This window comes from Phascolarctos cinereus, unplaced genomic scaffold (genome assembly GCF_003287225.1).
Source record: "Phascolarctos cinereus isolate Bilbo 61053 unplaced genomic scaffold, phaCin_HiC Scaffold_5;HRSCAF=322, whole genome shotgun sequence".
In the NCBI taxonomy this organism is placed as follows: domain Eukaryota; kingdom Metazoa; phylum Chordata; class Mammalia; order Diprotodontia; family Phascolarctidae; genus Phascolarctos; species Phascolarctos cinereus.
In genome coordinates, this window is record NW_027555958.1 from 280,223,059 (window position 1) to 280,243,121 (window position 20,063).

A 20,063-nucleotide genomic window follows, 5' to 3' on the forward strand; every position below is an offset into this window, starting at 1 on the left:
CTGCCCTCCCTTCTATCAAACCCCTGCTCTCTTGTCCCCTTCTCCCATTATTTTCCTATAGGGTAAGATAGATTTCCATACCTCATCATGTATGTTATTCCCTCCTTAAGCCAAATCCTATGAGAATAAGATTCACTCACTCCCTCTCACCTTACCCCATTTCCCCTCCACTGTAAAAGCCTTTTCTTATCTGTTTCATGTGAGATAATTTACCCTATTCCACTTTTTCCTTTCTCCTTTTCCCAGTATAATCCTCTCTCACCCCTAAATTTTACTTCCAGATATCACCCCTTCATCTTCAACTCACCCTATGCCTCTATCTATCTATCTATCTATCTATCTATGTATCTATCTATGTATCTATGTATCTATGTATCTATGTATCTATCTATGTATCTATGTATCTATCATCTATCTATCTATCTATCTATCTATCTATCTGTCTACCTATCTATCTATACATACATACATATATATTTTTCCCTCCCACTACCCTAATACTGACAAAGGACTCATGAGTTACAAATATCATATTTACATGCAGGAATGTAAATAATTCAACCTTAATAAGTCTTTTTATGATTTCTTTTTACTGTTTATCTCTTCATTCTTCTCTTGAATCTTGTATTTGAAAGTCAAATTTTATCTTCAGCTCTGGTCTTTTCCTCAGGAATGCTTGAAAGTCCTCTATTTCATTGAATAACCATTTTTTACCCCTGAAGGATTATACTCAGTTTTGCTGGGTAGGTGATTCTTGACTGTAATCCTACCTCCTTTGCCTTCTGGAATATCATACTCCATGCCCTCTGGCCGCCTAACGTAGAAACTGATAAATCTTGTGTTATCCTGATTGCGTTGACACAATACTTGAATTCTTTCTTTCTGGCTGCCTGCAATATTTTCTCCTTGACCTGGGAATTCTGGAATTTGGCTACAATATTCCAAGTAGTTTTCCTTTGGGGATCTCTTTCAGGAGGTGATTGGTGGATTCTTCCAATTTCTATTTTGCCCTCTGGTTCTAAAATATCAGGGCAGTTTTCCTTGATAATTTCTTGAAAGATGATGTCTAAGATCTTTTTTTTTTTTGATCATGGCTTTCAGATAGTCCAATAATTTTTAAGTTCTCTGTCCTGGGTCTATTTTCCAGGTCAGTCATTTTTCCAATGAGATATTTCACATTCTCTTCTCTATTTTATCATTCTTTTGAATTAGTGTTATAGTGCCTTGATTTCTCAAACAGTCACTAGCTTCCAATTGCTCCGTTCTAATTTTTAAGGAAGCATTTTCTTCATCAAACTTTTGGACTTCCTTTTGCATTTGGTCAGTCTTGCTTTCCAGGGCATTCTTTTCGTCATTGGCTTTTTGTACCTCTTTAGCCATTTGGGTTAGGCTATTTTTTCAGGTGTTATTTTTTTCAGTATTTTATTTTGATTCTTCTTTAGCATCACTCTCAGTTATTCCTCTACTTATCTTACTTGCTTCTCAAAATCCTTTTTGAGCTCTTCCATGGCCTAGGACCAATTCATATTTTTCTTGGAGTCTTTGATTGAAGAAGCTTTGGCTTTGTTGTCTTCTTCTGGTTGTATGCATTGATCTTCTTTGTCACCAAAATAAGATAATACAGTCTGATTATTTTTGTGCTGCTTGCTCATGATACTAGCCAATTACCTGAGTTACAAACTCTTTGTTAGGGTAGGGGGTCTGTTTCCAGTATGGAGAATGTACTGTCCCAAGCTTCCAGGGTTTTGTGTAGCTGTTTTCAGAGATACTTCTAGGAACCTATACATTTTCAGTTCTTCCAAGGTGGTATGATCAAGGGCAAGGTGCTTACTCCTTTCCTGTCATGTACTGTGCTCTATGAGTGACCAAGAGCACTCTTTTCTGTCTTGGAACTGTGAGGAGGATTTCCTCTTCATAGCCATTACAAGCTCCACCAGGCCAGTGCTCCTCCTTGCCCTAGGACCACCACCCGGAACTGTGACCCAGATCCAAGCATGGGCAAAGCAAGAGAATGCTGCACTAGCAGAGAGATCCCTGCAATCCCCCTCTGATCGATTTCCCCTTAGTCTGTGGGCCAGAAGCTCAGGAGGCAGCCACCACCCCAGGACCAAGCTTGGGGAATGGGACTGGGACCTCGCACTCCTCTCTCACCACAGAAACAGACTTTTCCCACTGACCTTCTAAGTTGTCTTTGGCGTTCATGGATTGAGAAGTCTGGAAACTGCCACAGTTGCCTGCGATTCAGTCCCCTGAGGCCTGCTCCAGGTTTGCGGTGACCTGTGCACCCATGCTGAACTGCGTTCCTCTCCTAGCCCAGCGCAATATACCTTTCTGATCAACCATCCAGGTTGTCTTGGGCTGGAAATTTGTTTTACTGTCTTTTTGTGGATTCTGCTGCTTTAGAATTTGTTTAGAGCCATTTTTTATAGATATTTGGATGGGTTTGAGGGAGAGCTCAGGTAAGTCCCTGCTTTTACTCTGCCATCTTGGCTCCACCCCCCATTCTCTTTATTTTAATTGATTGTTTCTATGATTTTTCTTTGACCCACTCATTCTTCTATTGCATTATTTAGTTTCTAATTAATTTTAATTCATGATTCCTCAGCATTTTGGGGGATATGATTTTATTGCAATATATTCTGAAAAGGGAATATTTAATATTTCTGCTTTTCTGCATTTGGTTGTGAGGTTTTTATGCTGTAATATATAGCAAATTTTTATGAAAATATTTTGTACAGTTGAGAATATGGTATACTCATTTCTATTTCCATTCTATTTTTCCCGATTTCTATTATACCTAACCTTTCTAAAATTTTACTCATCTCCTTAACTTACTTATAATTTTTAATTAGAATTATCTAGCTTTCAGAGGGAAAAGTTGAGTTCTCCCACAAGTATAGTTTTATTATCTATTTCCTTCTGTCATTTAATTTTTCCTTGAAGAATCTGAATGCTGTGCGATTTGGTGCGTATGTGTTTAGTATTGATAATTACTTCTTTGTTTATGGTGCCTTTTAACAAAATGAAGTTTCCTTGTTTATCTCTTTTAAGTCTATTTTTTTATTTTGATTTTTCTGAGATCATGATTGATACCCCTGCCATTTTTAAAAAAATGTAACTGAAGCATAATACATTCTGCTCCAGCTCCTTATTTTAACTTTGCATGTGTTTCTCTGTTTTAAGTGTGTTTCTTGTAAACAACATATTGCTGGATTCTGGTTTCTAATCCATACTGCTATTTGGTTCTGTTTTATGAGTAAATTCATCTCATTCACATTCACAGTTATGATTAATAACTATGCATTCCTCTCAATCATATTATCTTTTTATCCTCTCTCTCTCTCTCTCTCTCTCTCTCTCTCTCTCTCTCTCTCTCTCTCTAACCCCAAAAGTCTTTTTTTCTTTTTGTTTCTGACTACTGACTCCCTTAATCTATTCTCTCTTCTACCACCCTTACCACTTTCTCTGACCCCTTTCGACTCCTATTTCTCTCTTGGATAAGATAAGTTTCTGTACCCAATTTAATATGTATTAATATTCTTCCATCTTTGAACCAATTCAGATTACAGTGATGTTCAAGAATTTCCTTTTTTTTCATTCTGAGGCAATCAGGGTTAAGTGACTTTCCCAGGGTCACACAGCTAGTAAGTGTATTAAGTGTCTAAGGCTGGATTTGAACTAAGGTCCTCCTGCCTCCAAGGCCAGAGCTCTATTCACTTCATCACCTAGCTGCCCCTCAAGTATTTCCCATCCCACAACCATTTCTCTCTCCATTGTAAAAGCTTTTCTTTATATACATTTTTTAGGTGAAATAACTTTCCCCATTCTTCTTTTCCATTTACTCTACTCCCAATGCATCTCTCTTTCTCATCCATTCATCTTTTTTTAGATCATCCCAACTTAATCCACTAATATTCACGTCCCCTCTTGATATAGATTATTTCTAAATGCCCTAACAATGATAAAGTTCTTAGGACTTACATATATCATCTTCTTATTTGGGAATGTAAACAGTTTAATATTATTGAGGATTTTTTTTTATGATTTCTCCTTTCTGTTTGCCTTTTTATGCTTAACTTCAGTCTTTTATTTAAAAGTCAAATTTTCTATTCAGCTATGATCTTTTCATCAGCAATGCTTGAAAAGTTCTCTATTTCATTAAATATCCATTTTCCAACTAAAGATTATACTGTTTGGCTGTAGAAATTACTCTTTGTTGTAATCCTAGTGTCTGCCTTGTGGAATGTCATATTCCAAGCCCTTTGTTGCTTTCACACAGTTAACTGTAAATCTTATATGATCCTACCTGGGCCTCTACAGTATTTGAATGAATTCTTTCTGGCTGCTTGAAGTATTTTCTCTTTGACTTTTGAGTTCTGGATTTGGATTTAAATATTGCTGAGAATTTTTATTTTGGGATCTCTTTCAGGAGGTGGTTGGTGGATTTTTCCATTTTTATTTTATCCTTTGGATCTAAGCCATTAATGCAGTTTTCCTTTATAATTTCAGAAATATGATTTCTAGGCTGTTTCTTTGAAAATAGTTTTCAGGTATCCCAAAATTCTTAACTTATCTCTCTTCAATCTACTTTTCAGGTCAGTTGATTTGCCAATGAGATCTTTAATATTTTCTTCTAGTTTTTCATACCTTTGACTTTCTTTTATTGTTTATTGATATCTCATGGAGTTATTAGCTTCCACACAGACATTTTTTTAAGTTAAAAAATCATTTTCTTCAGTAGGGTTTTGTACCTCTTTTTCCATTTGGTCAGTTTTGTGTCTTGATTTTCCCTGTCAACATAGTACCTTTTATGGTCATGTTCTTTTTTGTTATTGTTACTTTCTCATTTTTTTCAGCCTATTTTCTGACTTTGAACTTTGTGTTAAAGTTGAACTCTGTTCCCAGTTTATGGGTGCAGTGTCACTGTCCAAAGCTTCAAGCTTTTTGTACTGTTGTATTCAAAGATGTTTCTGGTAGTGTGGAAGTTTTTGGGTTTTATAACATGATGTGATCCAGAGAGAGATGTAGTTGCTGCTCCCATACAACTACATGTGAAAGTGCTACACAGCACCTCTATTCCCTTGTGACCAGAAGCAATAATTCTACTCTGAATTCCTACTCCCTTAGGATAGTAAATGCTCCCCTCTGTGTTGGAACTGTAGCTGTCAAGTAGGTATAGGCAATGAAGTTTCCAAACAGTTCTCTGTCCTGTGCTCAGTCTTAGCCATGGAGTTCTGCAGTCTTTTCCTGACCACTTGCCTTGAGAGTTTGCAAATCTGCTGCTATCATTGGTACCTCCAAATCCAATAGCTGGTATTGCTACCATATGGGCCATCCCTCACCTTAATATCACACACCTCTTCTTCTGAAAACCTAAGTGGCCTTGGGATAAAAAAAATATCTAACCTCAAACGTTTTGTTGCCTTTCCTGCTACAGAATTTTATCTGAGGTATGATTTTAAAGTTGTTTGGCGGGGAATGTTGGGGCACCTTAACTGCTTTATCTACTCTGCCATTTTGGCTTTGCCTCAGGAGTACTTAAACCTTGTGACATTTAGACCACCACAGAACCCCTGTCATGCTCATATTTTTTATTGGATTGCTTTATTATTTTCCAAGTAGTTCTCGTGGCAGATAATTTGAAGTCTCTGGGTTTAACAAACATCATACTGTGAAATTAATTTGCTTATATTTGTCATCTATCAAATGTTTTCTCTGGTCAATCTCCCCATTTAAAAAAAAACTATTTCTAAATTATAACATACATCTTTGGTACAAATTGTAGCTTGATGTGTTTGGTTTTTTAATCCTTTATAAATTCACAATGAAGAAGAAAATTCACAAATAAAAAAGTTCTATTGTGGAGGAGATTACTGAGAAGTAACAGCAGTTTAAAAATCAAAGCAGAAATCAAATTTTTTAAAAAGGAAAAAAAATATGAAGAGTTCAGCAGTGGTTAGGCATTATAGGGCAAGAGATTGGGAGTTCTGAAGATTTTTGAATATAGGCTTAATGTGATCATTAGGAAGGTTATCTCAATATATTTGAAAAGAGCTTTGAAAAGGGAAAAGACATGGAGTAACAGAGAGACCAGTTAGGGCAGTGGTGAAATAGTCCATCCGAGTGTTAATAAGGCTGTACATTAGATTGGTAACAATCAATGGGAATTGGAAGAAGAGGGAATAGTCAAGAGACTTTACTGAGGTACAATTAATGAGATGCATTAGATTTATCAATTGAGGAAGACTTAAAGATATAACCAAATTTTAGAGCGTGAGTAGCTAGATAATTATGTACCATTGACAGAAATATCAAAATCAAAAACTGGAATCAGTTTTTTTTTGAAGGGGGGATATAAAAACAATATGCTATAGACATATTGAGATTGAGATGCCACTGTGAAATTCACACAAAGAGGTGGGGGAGAGGGATGGGGAGAGGAATTATTTTTAATATCATTGGTTTCCTTTAAATACCATGCATTTTATTTACTGCATTTAAAAACATTCTTCTGAGGAGGAGCCCGTATGCTTCATCATTCTGCCAAAGGGGTAGCTGACACACAAAAAGTCTAAGAGCCCCTGAATATGACTGACACTTCACACCACATACCAAGGTAAATTCCAAATGAATACACAATGACATAAAGAATTGAATCATAAATGGGTACTATTTCATATTAATCAAAACAAAAATATGGTGGTTATCTCAACTCCAGCATACCATATCAAAATATAATTGATTTATTGATTATCATGGCCTGTACTCACTGATAAGCTGACATGTTTTGTTTTGCTTTGTTCTTTTTTTCCATTTCACATATCTAAGCCTTTCCTTTCACTTCCTTTTTTTTTTTTTTAATTTTCCAGGTCACACCTTCTTCCAGGAACCTGAGGACCAGGATATAGTTCAAAATCTCTATCATTGACTGGCATCACCAATTACACCATCTAGCAATTAGATTATCAAAACTATCTGCAGCTAGTAGGTTTATTTTTAAGAAAATACAACTGTATACTTCTGCCAGAAGAGTACAAATAAAGAGTGCTGAAATGCTCCTTACCCATTTGGGGTGACACATCATGGTGGGATAAGAGGCCAATAAAGCTGTTCTCAGCCTACTCCACTCTTCACATAACTCTTGGCATCCTCAGGGTGTGTGATGCTTATAGGCTTCTAGGTATCATTCTTCAGCAACTCAACATTTGGGCTCCATTAGATTGTAGGAGGAGCATAAGAAATACAGTGTTGGACTTGAAGTTAAGAGACCTGCTTTCAGATATCATCTGTGACACTTTTTTAGTTGGCTAAACAATTAAACTACTCTAAAATTTAATTTACTGATCTCTAAAATGGATATACTATACTTGTAGTCTTGCTTAATAGGCCTACTATGAGGCCAAATGGGATAATATATGTTCAGTACTCTGCAACATCTTAAAGTGTCATATAAAAAGCATTAATATAACTCTTTAACATTTGCGAAGTGTTTTCCCCTACAACAACCTTACTGTTATGGCAATTCTACAGATGAGGAAAATGAGACACAGAGAGGTTAAATGAGTTTCCCAGGGTCACATAGCTCATAAGTGTCTTAGGCAGGATTCAAACTTATGCTGGTATTATTATATAAACATCAGCATTTATTATTAGTTGTTCCTATCAGAATCTAAGAGATAATAATAATTACCATTACTATTATAATTATTACTAGCACTTACATAGCCTTTTAAGGTTTTTAAAGCTCCTCACATGATATGTCATATAACCCTCAAAACAACTTTTGGGAGGTAGGCCCTATTACTATCCCAGTTTTACAGATGAGAAAACTGAGACTGAGAGAAGAGATTTGACCAAGGTCACACAGCTAGAAAGTTTCTGAGGCATGATTCAAACTTAGATCTTCCTCACTCTGAAACCAATATTATCTTGCCTAACTTACTTAAAAGTACAAGAGCTTGAAGAGATCCCAAGGATCATCTAATTTAGCCTTCTCATTTAACAGACGTAGAAATTGAATCCCCAAGAGGTGAAGAGACTTCATCAATGTTCTTCCTCATATATGCAATGTGGCTTTTCCCTGAAGAGACTCTTTTAGAAGTAGACTTGGCCAAATGGAAAAGGAGATACAAAAGCCCACTGAAGAAAATAATTCCTTAAAAATTAAAATTAGGCAAGTGGAAGTTAATGACTCTCTGAGATTCCAAGAATCAGTCACCAAAATCAAGAGAATGAAAAAAATGAAGAAAATATAAAATAACTCATTGGAAAAACAATTGACCTGGAAAATTGATCCAGGAGATAACTTAATAATTATTGCATGGCATGGCATGAAAGCTATGATCAAAAAAAGGAACCACGAGAGCATTTTTCAAGAAATTACCAAGGGAAACTGCCCTGATATCCTAGAGCCAGAGGGTAACATAGTCATTGAAAGAATCCAATGATCAGTATTAAAAGAGATCCCAAAATGGAAAGTCCAAGGAATATTGTAGTCAAATTCTAGAAAGAATTCAAGGAGAAAATATTGCAACCAGCTAGAAAGAAACAATTCAAACATCAGGGAGCCACAGTTAGGATTACAAAGGACTTAGCAGCTTCTACATTAAAGGATCAAAGGGCTTGGGGTATGGTATTCTGGAAGGTAAAAGAGTTTGGATTACATCCAAGAATCAGCTACCCAAAATTGAGCACAATCTTTCAGGGGAAAAGATGGGCATTCAATAAAATAGGAGACTTTCAAACTTTCCTGATGAAAAGACCAGAGGTCGACAGAAAATTTGATCTTCAAATAAAAGACCGAAGAGAAGTATACAAAAGTAAACAGGAAAGAAGAAAAAAAACACCATGGCATTCAATAAGATTAAACTGTTTACAATTCTTCATGGGAAGATGATACTTGTAATGCCTAGGAACTATATCTCTATTAGGAAAGTTAGAAGGAGCATACTTAGAGGATGAGGGTAAAAGATGATTTTGAGGTGATACACACACACACACACACACACACATATATGTGTACATATATATGTATATGTATACACACACACACACATATATATGTATACATATATATATATATATAAGTTAAGGGATAAAAGAAAAGATTGTACTGGGAGAATAGGAAAGGAGGAGGCAGAATGGGGTTAATTATATCATATGAAGATGAATGAAACACTAATTACAGCATTGCAGTAGAGGGAAAGAAGGGAGGGGTGAGCATTGTTTGAACCTTATTTTCATCAGGTTTGGCTCAAAGAGGGAATAACACAAATACTAAGTTGGTTAGAGAAACCTATCTTACCCTACAGAGAAATAGAAGGAGAAAGAAAAGAGAGAGGGAGCTGACAGAAGGGAGGGAAGATCGGGGAAGGTGTTAGTCAGAAGCAAAATACTGGTGAGGGGGAATAGGATGAAAGAGAGAGAAAAATATAAACAAGGAGAAAATAGGATGGAGAGAAAGGCACAGTTAGTAATCATAACCATGAATGTGAATAGGATAAACTCTCTTATAAAATGAAAGTGAATGGCAGAGTGGATTAAAACCATAATCTTGCAATATGTTGTTTACAAGAATCACATCTGAAGCAGAGAGAGACACATGTAGTAAGGTAAAATTCTGGAGCAGAATACATTATGCTTCAGCTGAAGTTAAAAGAAAAAGCAGAAGTAGCAATGCTGATCTCAGACAAAGCAAAAGCAAAATATATCTAATTAAAAGAGATAAGGAAGGAAACTAAATTTTTCTAAAGGTACCATAGGCAAAGAAGCAATATCAGTATTAAGCACGTATGCACTGAGTGGTATAGCACCCAAATCCTTAGAAGAGAATTCATATTAGTTATGGAAAGAAATAGACAGCAAAATTATTAATAGTGGGGGACCTCAACCTCCCTGTCTCAGAACTAGATAAATTTAATAATAAAATAAACAACAACAACAAAAAAAGAAGTTAAGAAGGTGAATAGAATTTTTAAAAAGTTAGATATGATTGACCTCTGGAGAAAACAGAATGAGGATAGAAAGGAATATACGTTTTTCTCAATGGTACATGGCAGCTACACAAAAATTGGCCATGCATTAAGGCACAAAACCCTCAAAGTCTAATGCAGAAATGCAAAAATATTGAACACATCCTTTTCTGATAATGATGAAATAAAAATGTTTAATAAGGGGCCATTGAAAGATAGACTAGGGGCAGCTAGGTGGCACAGTGGATAGAGCACTGGCCCTGAAGTCAGGAGGACTTGAGTTCAAATCCAGACTCAGACCAAAAACTTGACACTTACTAGCTGCATGACCCTGGGCAAGTCACTTAACCCCAATTGCCCCCCACAAAAAAAAAATAGAAAAAAAAGAAGAAAGAAAGATAGACTAAAAACTAATGGGAAAGTAAATAATCTAACCCTAAACAGTGATTGGGTCAAACAACAAATCCTAGAAACAATCAATAATTTCATCAAATGGAATGACAGTAATGAGAAAGCATACCGGAATTTATGGGATGCAGTCAAAGCAGTACTTGGAGGAAATTTTGTATTTTAAAATGCTTATATGAATAAAATAGCAGAAAAAAAAAAGCAGATCGATGAATTGGGCATGCAATTTAAAAAGCTAGAAAAACAACTAATTAAAAATCCCCAATTAAATACCAAATAAGAAATTCTGAAAAATCAGAGGAGAGATTAACAAAATTGAAAGTAACAAAACTATTGAAGTAATAAATAAAACTAAGTTTTGGCTTTATGGGAAAAAACAATAAAACAGATAAATTTTTGGTTAATTTGATTTTTAAAAAATGAAAGAAGAATACCAAATTATCAGTATCAAAAATGAAAATGGTGAATTAACCACCAATGAAGAAGAAATTAAAACAATAATTAGGAACTATTTTGTCTAACTGTAAGCCAAAAAATCTGACAATTTAAGTAAAATGGATAACTGTTTATAAAATAATATATAAATTTCCCTAGATTAGCAGAAGAGGACATAAAATGTTTAAATAATCCCATTTTAGAAGAAGAAATTGAATAAGTCATCAAGGAGCTCCCTAAGAAAAAATCTCCAGGGCCAGATGGATTTACAAGTAAATTCTACCAAACATTAAAAGAACAATTAATTCCAATACTATCTAAACTATTTGTGAAAATATGTGCAGTCCTATCAAATTCTTTTTATGACACAAATATTGTGCTGATACCTAAAACAGGAAGAGCCAAAACAAAGAAAGAAAAATATAGACCAATTTCCCTAATAAATATTGATGCAAAATAGTAAAATAAAATATTAACAAAGAGATTATAGCAATTTATCAGTAGGAGTACACCAGGACTGGGTGGGATTTATACCAAGAATACAGTGCTGGTTCAATATTAGAAAAACTATTAGCATAATTGACCATATAAATAGCAAAACCAACAGAAATCATATGATTATCTTAATAGATGCGGAAAAAGCTTTTGACAAAATACAGAACCCATTCCTATTAAAAACACTACAGAGTATATCAATAAATGGAGTTTTCCTTAAAATGATAAATAATATCTATCTAAAGCCATCAGCAAGTATTATCTGTAATGGGGATAAGCTAGAAGCCTGCTCAATAAGATCAGGGGTAAAGAAAAGAAATGTTCATTGTCATCACTAAAATTCAATATTGTAGTACGAATGTTATCTTTAGCAATAAGAAAAGGAAAGGAAATTGAAGGAGACCAGGCAATGAGAAAATAAAACTATCAATCTTTGCAGGTGGTATGATGGTATACTTAGAGAATCCTAGAGAATCAACTAACAAACTACTTGAAATAATTAACAACTTTAGCAAAGTTGTAGGATATAAAATGAACTCAAATAAATCATAAGAATTTCTATATATTACCAGTGAAGCTCAGCAATAAGAAATAGAAAAGGAAATTCCAATTAAAATAGCTGTAGGCCATATAAAATATCTGAGAGTCTATTTGCCAAAACAATTCCAGGAATTATATGAACAAAATTACAAAACACTTTTTTACACAAATACAGGCAAATCTAAATAATTGGAAAAATATCAGTTGCTCATGGGTAGACAGAACTAATATAATAAAGACAATCCTGCCTAAATTAACTTACTTATTCAGTGCCATACTAATCAAACTACCAAAAATTATTTTATAGAAAAAGTAATAGCAATTTATCTGGAGGAACAAAAGGTTAAGAATATTAAGAGAAGTAATAAATAAAATGTAAAGGAAGGAGGCCTAGCTGTACCAGATCAAAAACTACATTATAAAGCAGCAATCATCAAAACTGTTGGGTGCTGATTAAAAAAAAGAGTAGTGGATCAGTGAAATAGGTTATGTGCACAAGGCACAGTAGTAAATAATTACAGTAATCAATTGTTTGATAAACCCAAAGACTCCAGCTTCTGGGATAAGAACTCACTATTTGACAAAACATACTGGGAAAACTGGAAAAGAGCAATGCAGAAACTAGGCATAGACCAACATTCACACCCTATACCAAGATAAAGTCCAAATGGATTCAAAATTGAGACATAAAGTGTGATACCATAAACAAATTAGGAGAGCAAGGAGTGGTTTAACTGTCAGATATATAGAGAAGGGAAGGATGTATGACCAAACAAGAGACAGAAAATATTATGAAATTCGATATGGATAATTTTGGTTATATTAAATTAAAATGGTTTACGCAAACAAAACTAGTGCAACCAAAATTAAAATAAAAGCAGAAAACTGGGAATGATGAATGTGGGAGAAGATGTGGGAAAATTGGGACCCTGATGCTCTGTTGGTGGAGCTGTGAATTGATCCAACCATTCTGGGGAGCAATTTGGATCTATGCCCAATGGGTAATAAAACTATGCATACTCTTTGATCCAGCAATACCACTACTATGTTTATATGCTGAAGAGATTAAAAAAAAAAAGAGAAAAGGACCTACACATACAAAAAAATTTATAACAGGTCTTTTTGTGTTGGCAAAGAATAGGAAATTGAGGGGATGTCTATCAATTGGAGTATGCCTGAACAAGTTGTGGTTTATGAATATGATGGAATACTGTTGTGCTGTAAGAAATGATGAGCAAGTGGATTTCAGAAAAAACCTGGAAAGGCTTAAATGAATTGATGCTGAGTGAAGTGAGCAGAACCAGGAGAACATTGTACACAGCAACAGCAACATGCAATATGTAATGTGCAATGATCAACTATTATTGACTTAGGTCTTCCCAGCAATACAATGATATAAGACAATTCCGAAAGACTCGTGATAGAAAATGATATCCACATCCAAGGAAATAACTATGGAATATGAATGCAAATCAAAGGACACTATTTTCACTTTTTTTTTTTGGTGTGGCTTTTCTTTTTTGGTTCTATTTCTTTCACAACATGACTGAAGTGAAAATATGTTTACATGACTGCACATGTACAACCTATATCAGATTGTTTCCCATCCTGAGGAGAATGAGAGAGGGAGTGAAAAAAATTTGAAACTCAATCTCATAAAAATGAATGTTGAAAACTAAAAAAAAAAATCAATTACATAAGAAGACCCTTTAGACTGAGATCAGGTATCTCAGGGATTAACTCCCCCCACCACTAGTTTTTCTCCATAGGGAACAGGGGCATCATACATATATGTATACCATATGTATATGTGTATGTATATATGTGCTCATAAGTGTCCACTTATGCATGTATGTGCAAAACACAATATAGTTCACTCTAGTCATGTGAGTATGTATTTATATGTGTATTTATATAGCCCTAAATATACTATATATTTCCTAGTTGAATATGCAAATTAAGTTCTAATAAAAATCCTGAGTTACATTGGCAAATATCTTAATAAAATACATAAACTTTTTTTTTTGGGAGGGTGGATTTAGTGGCTTTTCGATTTCTTAAGGCATAAGTATGAACATAAAAATCTGAGCTTTTTAGAGTACTGCAAGGTCTCTAAATGTGTCAGTGATGATGACAGTAAAAAAAGACACTGCTATCTTAGTTGATATTAAGAGAAATGAGAGAGTTATATAGTCCACCTCTACTATGCCCTAGTCCAATTATATTTAGAATATTATATTGAGCTCTATTATAGGTAAGACATTTTTGGAAAGCCATTGACAGGTTGAAGCATGTCCAGAGGAGAAAAACTAGGATGATGAAAGGACTAGAAACCACACCACATGAAGACTGGTTGAAGGACATGGGAATATTTAGTCTGAAGAAGAGAAGACAATGAGTTTGGTTTGGGGAAAGGGAGAATACATCATAGTTGTCTGCAAGTATTTGAATGGCTGACATACTCTTGTTCTGTTTGATGCCAGTGAGCAGTCTAGGAACTATGGATTAACCTGGAAGAGAGGCTCTCTTCAAGAAGACAAACAAACATCCCAATAATTAGTGCTACCTAAAAAGAAGATGTAGAGATCTTAGTCAGGGTCTTCAAGTAATGGCTGATGGATCATTTCTCAGGTTTGGTGTAAAAGAGATTTATGTTCAGATGCAAATTGTCTAGATGGCCTTTGAAGTCCTTTCTGATAAAGAGATTTGTGATTCTGTGATATGTTATCCAGAGATTGGAACACTTTGTTATTTTCAAGCTATTACAAAGGCAGCCTTCTAAAATTCAACCTAAAATGTGTTCAAACCACTAATTCTCTTGAAATCATAGAGTAGAGCTATACCATTCCCCCAACTCACACAATTGATGACTGGGACTATTCTTTTCTTTTTTTTTTCTTTTTCTTTTTTTGTATTTGAATGATTTTTTTTCTTTTATTTTTTTAATACAAATTGATTTATTTTTAGTTTTCAATATTCACTTCTACAAGTCTTTGAGTCCCAAATTTCTCACTCCTCCCCCCACCCCAAGATAGCATGCATTCTGAATACCCCTTCCCCTGGTCTGCCTTCTCTTCTATCTCTCCCCCCTCCCTTCTCTTATCCCCTTCCCCTTCTATTTCCCTGTAGAGCAAGATAGACTTCTGTACCCCATTTCCTGTATTTCTTATTTCCCAGTTGCATATGAAAACTTTTCTTTAAACATGTGTTTTTAAAACTTTGAGTTCCAAATTTTCTCCCTTCCTCCCTCCCCATCTACCCTCATTGAAAAGGAAAGCAACTCAATATAGGTTGTACATGTACAGTTATGCAAAACACTTGCTTAGTAGACATGTTGTGAAAAACTAACTCTATTTCCCTTAATCCTATCCTGCCCTCCCATTTATTCTATTCTTTCTTTTGACCCTGTCCCTCCTCAGAAGTATTTGCTTCTGATTACCCTCTTTCCCAATCTGCCCTCCTCTCTATCATCCCCCTGCTCTCTTGTCCCCTTCTCCCCCTATTTTCCTGTAGGGTAAGACAGATTTCCATACCCAATTGAATGTGTATGTTATTCTCCTTAAGCCAAATCCTATGAGAATAAGATTCCTCATTCCCTCTCACCTTCCCCTGTTTCCCCTCCACTGTGAGAGACTTTTCTTTTTTTTTTGTGAGATAATTTACCCCATTCTACCTCTTCCTTTCTTCTCCGAGTATCATCCTCTCTCATCCCTTAATTTTATTCTCCAGATATGACCCTTAATCTTCAACTCACCCTGTGCCTCTATCTATCTATCTATCTACTATCTATCTATCTATCTATACATATAATTTTTTCCTCCAACTACCCTAATACTGACAAAGTCTCATGAGTTATAAATATCATCTTTCCATGCAGGAATGTAAACAGTTCAATCTTAATAAGTCTCTTATGATTTCTCTTTCCTGTTTACCTCTTCATGTTCCACTTGAGTCCTGTATTTGAAAGTCAAATTTTCTATTCAGCTCTGGTCTTTTCATCAGAATGCTTGAAAGTCCTCTATTTCACTGAATGACCATTTTTTCCCCTGAAGGATTATACTCAGTTTTGCTGGTAGGTGATTCTTGGTTGTAATCCTATCTCCTTTGCCCTCTGGAATATTATATTCCATGCCCTGGTCCTTTAATGTAGAAGCTGCTAAATCTTGTGTTATCCTGATTGTGTTTCCACAGTACTTGAATTGTTTCCTTCTGGCAGCTTGTAATATTTTCTCCTTGACCTGGGAACTCTGGAATTTGGCTACAATATTCCTAGGAGTTTTCCTTTGGGGATCTCTTTCAGGAGGAGATCTGTGGATTCTTTCAATTTCTATTTTGCCCTCTGGTTCAAATATCAGGGCAGTTTTCCTTGATAATTTCTTGAAAGATGATGTCTAGGCTCTTTTTTTGATCATGGCTTTCAGATAGTCCAATAATTTTTAAATTCTCTCTCCTGGATCTATTTTCCAGGTCAGTTTTTTTCCAATGAGATATTTCACATTGTTTTCTAATTTTTCATTCTTTTGGATTTGTTTTACAGTGTCTTGATTTCTCATAAAGTCACTAGCTTCCAATTGCTCTATTCTAATTTTTAAGGAAGTATTTTCTTCAGTAATCTTTTGGACTTCCTTTTCCATTTGGCCAATTTTTCTTTTTAGGGCATTTTCTCCTCATTGGCTTTTTGGACCTCTTTTGCCATTTGGGTTAGGTTTTTTAAGGTGTTATTTTCTTCAGTATTTTTTTGGGTCTCCTTTAGCAAGCTGTTGACTTGTTTTTCATGATTTTCTTGCATCACTCTCATGTCTCTTTCCAGTTTTTCCTCTACTTCCCTTACTTGCTTCTCAAAATCCCTTTTGAGCTCTTCCAAGGCCTGGGACTGATTCATATTTTTCTTGGAGGCTTTGGATGTAGGAGCTTTGACTTTGTTGTCTTCTTCTGGTTGTATATTTTGATCTTCTTTTTCACCAAAGTAAGATAATATAGTCTGACTTTTTTGTGCTGCTTGCTCATGATCCCAGCCAATTACTTGAGTTTTAAACTCTTTGTTAAGGTAAGAGTCTGCTTCCAATGTGGAGAGTGTACTGTCCCAAGCTTCAGGGGTTTGTGTAGCTGTTTTCAGAGATACTTGTAGGGACCTGTAAATTTTCAGTTCTTCCAAGGTGGTATGATAAGGGATGAGGTGTTTACTCCTTTCCTGGCCTGTGACCACAAGAATTCCTTTCTGTCCTGTAACTGTGAGGAGGGGTTCCTCTCCACAGCCACTACAAGCTCCTCCACACCAGTGCTCCTCCTCACCCCAGCACTGACTCCCAGAACTGTGACCCAGATCCACACAGGGGCAAAGCAAGAGATTCCTGCCTGAGCACTGGCAAAGAGATCCCTGCAGTCCCTCTCTGATCAGCCACTGGATTCCCCCTCAGTCTGTGGGCTGGAAGCTCAGGAAGCAGCTGCCCCCCCCCCAGGGCCATGCTCTTGGGGAATGGAGCTGAAACCCTGCCTTCCTCTCTGACCACTGACAGAAACAGACTTTTCCCACTGACCTTCTAAGTTGTTTTTGGCATTTGTGGATTTAGGAGTCTGGAAACCTTCACAGCTGCCCACGATTCAGTCCTCTGAGGCCTGCTCCAGGTTTGCTGTGACCTGCCCGCCCACACTGCGCTGCCCTGCACTCCCATCCTGGTGCGATACACCTTTCTGATCAATCATCCAGGTTGCCTTGGGCTGGAAATTTGTTTCACTCTGTCTTTTTGTGGGTTCTGCTGCTTCAGAATTTGTTTAGAGCCATTTTTTTATGAGTATTTGGAGGGGTTTGGGGGAGAGCTCAAGCAAGTCACTGCTTTCACTCTGCCATCTTGGCTCCACCCCTGGACTATTTTTTTCTGATAGCTCCTACAACTGAATTTCCTGAGACCAATAACCATCAACAGAAGGAAATCCAAGGGCAAAGAAGTGTCCACAGATCTTGCCTCAACTTGAAATCATCAGACTTTGATTATTTGATAATGGTATTCATCTTACCAAAAAGAAAAGAACAAAGGAGACATCATCCTCCCCTCACATCATGAAACTACCATAGTTCTGTTATGCCTACAGCTTAGAAGACCAAGCTGTAGAAATACGGTTTTGAAATTTTTTGAAATTTATTTATTTATTTGTTTTTTAGGCAATTTGCAGTTAAGTGACTTGCCCAGGGTCACACAGCTAGTTAAGTGTCCAGTGTTTGGTCTGAGGCTGGATTTGAACTCAGGTCCTCCTGACTTCAGGGCCAGTGCTTTATCCACTGTGTCACCTAGCTGCTCCCTGGTTTTGATTTTAGAGTGAAGAGCATACATTTTATTGATATAGTACTATCCATTGTGTATGAGCATCATTCTATGGACCCTCTAATAATAAGGCATTTTTTTCATTTTTAAAAATACATTTTGGGCAGAGGATTCTGGGAAGATGACAGAGTAGGCCAGAAAATTCCAGGCTCTCAAGATTTTTCCTCACAAAAGAGATGAAATAGTATCATAAAAATAAATAAAAATAGGGGTAGAGTAGGGGTTCTCCTCGGACAATTGGAGAGGATCTGAAGAAAAGTCCTAGGATGAGGTCTGGTCCATGTGAAGAGTAAACACTTTCAGGATAGGTCCTAGGTCTGCTTAAGCAAGCAGCAAGCACTGGGGTTAGCTGGGTGGGTAGGCTGCTTTTGCCACAGCTGTAGGAACTTTAACCCCCCAGGACAATGAGGGAAGTGGGGCATCTGAGCTGGGGAAGACTGAGGGAACTTCTGCTTACGAGGAACACCAGAACCAGGTGTGCTGTAGAGATGTAGTAGATGGGGGGTAAAGGTGAGAAAAATTACCAGCACTCACCAGGTGAATGCAGAGGCAGTGGGGTTGGGATGCTGCTGGCTGTGAGAACTTACAGGAGCCTGGAGGTCTTGCTTCCACTTCCAAGCCGGAGAGGAGAACTGAAGGAGGATCTGTGGCTACAGGCTCCATCCCCCATACTCCAGCATTGGAGGGAATATTAAATACTGAGCTACTACCAAAAAAAATGTGTAGCCGAAGGACAAAATATTTAACCTTAGAGAGTTACTATGAAAATGGAGAAGACAAGGGTTCATCTTCATAGAAGGATACTGAAGCAAAGAAACCTTAGAATTTGTAGAAGAACTCAAAAAAACTTTAAAAATCAAATGACAGAGATTGAGGAAAAACTAAAAAAAAATAAAAACAATTCAAGAAAAATAAGATTATGAAAAGAAAGTCAATCATTTAGAAAAGGAGATCCAGAATCTTAAGGAAGAAAAGGAATCTTTGAAAAAAAAATTGGGCAAGAGGAAGCCAGTAAAGTTATAAAAAACCAAGAAATAATAAAATAAAATATAAAGAATGAAGAAATAGAAGAGAATGTGAAACAGCTCAGAAGAAAAACAATTAATCTGGAGAAAAGACCAAGAAGAATCATGAGACTGCCTGAAAGCTATGATAAAAAAAAAAGGAAGAATCTTGATACAGTAATACAAGAAATATTTGACAAAAAAATTATCCTGAAGCATTAGAACAAGAGAGGAAAGTAGAAATAGAAATAATATACCAATTACCACCTGAAGGGGATTGTATGAAGAAAACTACAGAAATATCATGATTAAATTCTGAAACCTCCAACTCAAGGAGACAATATTGCAAGTAACAAGAAAAAAAATTCAAATATTGTGGAACCATAACTAGAATCACACAAAACCTGGAAAACCATATAACAAAGAGCAAAAGAACTGGGTTTGTGGCCGAAAATGTCACACGCAAAGTTAAGCATAATCCTGAGTGAAAAAAATGGACGTTCAATGAATTGCCAGACTTTCAGGACTTTGTTAGCTTAAAAAAAAACTGAACTTAATAGAAAATTTGATATACAAGATCAAAGAGAAATATAAGGCATACATCAAAGACTAATTACAAGAGACTCAATATGGACAGACTGTTTACTTTTTAAATGAGGAAATGTAAAACATACATTATTAGTAGATTGGGGTAGACCTGAGTATGATATGATTCTAAAAAGTAAAACTATTTAGGATGAGGTAAAAAGAGTAATTATCTTATACACATGAGGTATAAGAGGAAGAACTGACACTGAGGAGGGCTAGTAGCTCTTAATTGGGAATAAGTTAAAACTATATATATATATATGTATATATATATGTATGTATATGTATATATATGTATATAT